We start from the raw sequence: 4,557 nt of genomic DNA, 5'->3' as shown, positions 1-4,557 counted from the left end.
GGGAATTTGGTTCTTGTAACTCCTAAGAAAAATTCTCTTAAAATTGATCATAATATTGCATATTATTATAGCAATCTTTTTCTATCCTAAAGTGCATCGAGACAAGCTCGAATATCAATTTATGAGCCTTCCAACAATACTGATCATCTCTTGATTTAAATTTGGCATATAATTGTGCGTTTACTATTGTTTTGACGAAATATGATAAATGAATCAAATACACTTAGTTTAAGTATATTATATTGAATTATTAATGAGATATATTACTATAATATTAGTTATCCCATCAAAAAAAATTTTTTTTTAAAGAGTGATAAGATGTTATATAATAGAGATAGTCTATAGTGATAGTTAAGACTTTATAGTCACTTCAATAGATCTTTGAGAAAATTTCTTCTACTTTTTTACCATTTATATAGGATACAATAATATCTTAAGCTAAGACAATCTTTGACCATGCACCATTCTTTGGTGGTGGCTTACTACCAATCTATTTAATAATTTTATCTTTTATCTCTCAAAAATTTTAATGATCTCATTTTTATATAACCAAAGAATTTTGAGTATTAAAATAATTATCCAATTCTTTAATAAGCCATTATTTTTTAGGAAATAATACTGCATATATTTAAAGAAGTTCAATAGCATATCACTAGTTTCTACTAAATCTTATTCTTTACATTATTTAGGGACAGTAAAATTCTCTTAAATAATAGGATTATGATAAGTCAAAAAATAAATTCAAGAATACCTCATGCTTGTTTTAAATATACTTTATTCGTACATATTTTACATATATAAATATGTCTACTTAAACAATATGTAGCATTATTGTTATAGAATTTTTGAGATAGAAAAAGAGTATACAAATATACATATATATGTATAGATCCTCTATTGTCTTTTATTTTTTCTCTCATTAATTTCTAAGAGTTTTCTTTCTCATCTCCAAAACCCAAGTTCCAAACACAAATTTTCAAGGCTAATCATCACCCATCATGCAGCAACAAGCACTTTTGATAAGAGCATCCAATGCATTACCACCATAGAACCTGAACAAATGATTACTTGTTACAGAGCCTTGTCATCCACCACCACAGCGCCCAAAACCTCTGCAGATGCTGCTGCCAGCACTATAGAGATTTGTGTACTATGCGATCAAAGATGACACGTGCATCAAGATTCCAATCGAAGGTGGTGATCAAGCTCGAACCGTTACTCAAAAACATGATCATGGAGTCTGGATTTTACGTATAGTCGACATAAAATCTGAAATATGAAACTTTTAATTTGCACAATCATTAAGCCAGAGTAATGATTAGGGGAGATTAGGGTTGTGCATTCTGCATATAATAAATGCAGGTACGACACTAACAGTTCCTAAAGCGACACTTGTATCAACTAAAGGAGACACAAGAGGTGCATTCTGCATTTGGATCTCTAGTACACCCTCTGCAAGTTTTGTGACTTGCCCTTTCTTAATCAGCATCACAATTTAACTTTTAGAAATACATATATACATATTACTCAGTATAACATGTAGTCGATTTGCACATAAATATATATATATATATAACGAAAATAATGATAATGATTTACCTCTCATAATGCTAGTCGGGGCACCTCAACCTTTTAGTAGCTAAAGCATCACAGTAGAGCCTGTAATCTCTAGTAGTGCAGAGGTAGAATTGTTAGTCCTTTTTACTCCTTCTGCAGGTAATGAACTCACCCCAATGGAACTGTTGCTTTCCATCAATGAGCATTGATCTGTTGTTTAGGTTTACAACAAGGTTGTAGTATTTGATTTTGCACTTCTATACAAATAGAAGATCTTGTAGGTATTCTTTCTGCCCATAAAAGTCATGAGACAAATGAAAAATTTATTAATTTTTTACTTCTATACAAATAGGATATCTTATACATATTCCTTGTACCTATAAAAGTCATGTGACAAATGACAGATACTCAAACAAATAAAGTAAGTCATAATATTATAAAAGTAATCAGTATCTTAATAACTGTTTACTTTATTACAAGACTTAACATTTTCGAATAGTACACATTGAATTGATAATTGTAGCTCTATGTCACCAATCCCACTTAATATTAATTGATAATTCCATCTTTTATATATATATATATATACATCTATTTATACATAATGTGAGGAGAAAATTGAGGCTAAAAAATAGTTTTAAGGCTAAAAAGTGAGGTAAAAATTAAGAGACAATATAATATGAGGAAAACAAATGTTGACTGTGAGCTAAGAGGAGAGAGAACAAATTGATTACTTTAATAGAAAAACTTCCAAGGCTGATGAAATTTTCATTTTTTAGCTCTAATAGACCATGTGGTGGAATAATTTTTTTATGTATAATTATGTTTTAAAATTTCGTATGAGTTCAGTAATAAGTAAAAGCTATCTCAAAGAACTTATAAATGTATTACATTAATTAAACTTACAAGATCAGTAATAAGTTAAATTAATATTACAAAATAAAATTTGTACGAGTGTTCAATTATTTAAAAGACTCACAAGGCACTAAATGTTGTGACCATATAAACCTTTAATTTACATTTTAAAATGTTATAATTGTCAACTTATATTTTTTATATTACACTATATAGGATGTTAAAAGATATTTTAAAATTTTTGTTACCAATTAGATCATGTTTCTAATATTAAATTTTAACAAATTTTTATTTATTAGTATATAAATATAGGATTTAAATTAAAATATTATATTAAAATAACTAGTCACATTATTGTAAAGTATAATAAATTTTTCAAAAGAAACAAAAAATGTGTCATGTTAATTAATAAGAACTACACAATCAATGAAAAGAAACAATGAAAATTTGGGGATGAAATAAAAAATTTATTATTGTAATCAAGCACTCATACTTAACAAGAACTAATGATCACATTTTTTATGAATTCAGGGGAAAATTCAGGGAATTTAGGGACAGCCTGTAGGCGCACTGTAGAGCCGATTTCAGACCCTAAAACAAGTAAGGATTTCTCACCCTATTTTCTATCACTGCATTAAAGCCTAATAATTGATAAAACGGTATTTTATGACTTTATAGATATGTATAATTGATTGAAGTTGCCAATGGAGTCCGAATATGATATATTGTTGGTCAGTTGTATTTTGATCTATTTTTCAGTATTAAATGCAGTATGGTATTTGATGTATTTATTTTATGGTTTTGTATGCATGAGTCATGGTTTCTTTTATTATGGCTTGAATTATGGCGAACACGATGTTGTGTTGTTTTGTTTGGTATTATTATTGCTTTACGTGTTTGTGTATGATTGGAAAATTGAGACAAGAAAAATGGAAAAAAGGTTATGTGAATTGGTAAATGGATAATGTGGACAGCCTGACTAGATATCTTGGGAGATGGTGGACGGACCAGGTCCATAGGGAAACCTATCGGGAACGTGGTCTCTCATATTGGACGAGGTATGGAGACCTTATGTATTTTGGCGCCCATACCAGACGGGGTATGGGGACGGCCCGTTTCACCTTCATACCGGACTGGGTATTGAGGTTCATGGTTTTGGCGCCAATACCGGACGGGGTATGGGGACGGCCCTGGAATCAGATTATTAATGTTAATGGTTCACGTGTAGCGGGGACCCCCTATGGATCCCCATGGATACTAGTAGGCTGGTAAAAGAGGAAATTTATTGTCCGATTATTGAAGTGCAGAGTATAACATGTGTTATGTTGCAAAGCGTATATGATTTTATGATGGTTATAATGTTATTGTTTCCATATGATATTTTCATGAATCTCACCGAGGTAAATGGACAGTAAAAGTTTTTATTGTTGATAAATGAGTTTATTAATAATTATGCTCTATTGGTCGTTTTTGTTTTCTACCAACCTTTACTTCTGTGGCAGTGAGATAGTGTGATGTCTTTACTGGGCTAGTGTAGCTCATTCCTTACTTAACCATTTCAGATCAGGAAGACGTGGTTCCCGTGCCCGTTCCACAGGAAGACGGCAAGTTAGACGTCTATAGACTTTATAGTTCTATTTATAGTTTTTATTTCGAGTATTTCTTTTAATCAACTTATTCTTTCATACGTTAAATACGTTTATGGTTATTGTATAAGGGATGTTAATCAGAATTTTTATTTCGCTTCCGCATTTAAGATTTTTTATACATACATCTTCATTTAAATTTCTGGGGTCGTTACAACAGTTGTCGACCATAAATTAATCAAATCAATATTTTTAATTATTTTATATTTATTAAGATAGATATAATATAAATTTGACAAAATTGCATCTCAAATAGCAATGGATTCTTCATTTAAGTTCAAGATTTCAAAAAATGAAACTATTTTCCAAATAGCCATAGACTCTTCATTTAAGTTCAAAGATTTTATAAGTTATAGTATAATAAAATCTATATTTTCCACGACCTATATAAAATACTAAATTATATGTCATTTATCCTCCCATCATAATTCAATTGTTCTTTAATTTAACTCAATCTTCTTGATTGGTGCAACAAAGAAGTATAATGAAAAGTTGGTTT

The sequence above is a fragment of the Carica papaya genome, chromosome 3 (genome assembly GCF_054855325.1).
Source record: "Carica papaya isolate Zhongbai chromosome 3, ASM5485532v1, whole genome shotgun sequence".
Lineage (NCBI taxonomy): Eukaryota > Viridiplantae > Streptophyta > Magnoliopsida > Brassicales > Caricaceae > Carica > Carica papaya.
The sequence above is the reverse complement of the archived record's forward strand: the minus strand, read 5'-3'. Positions refer to the sequence as shown.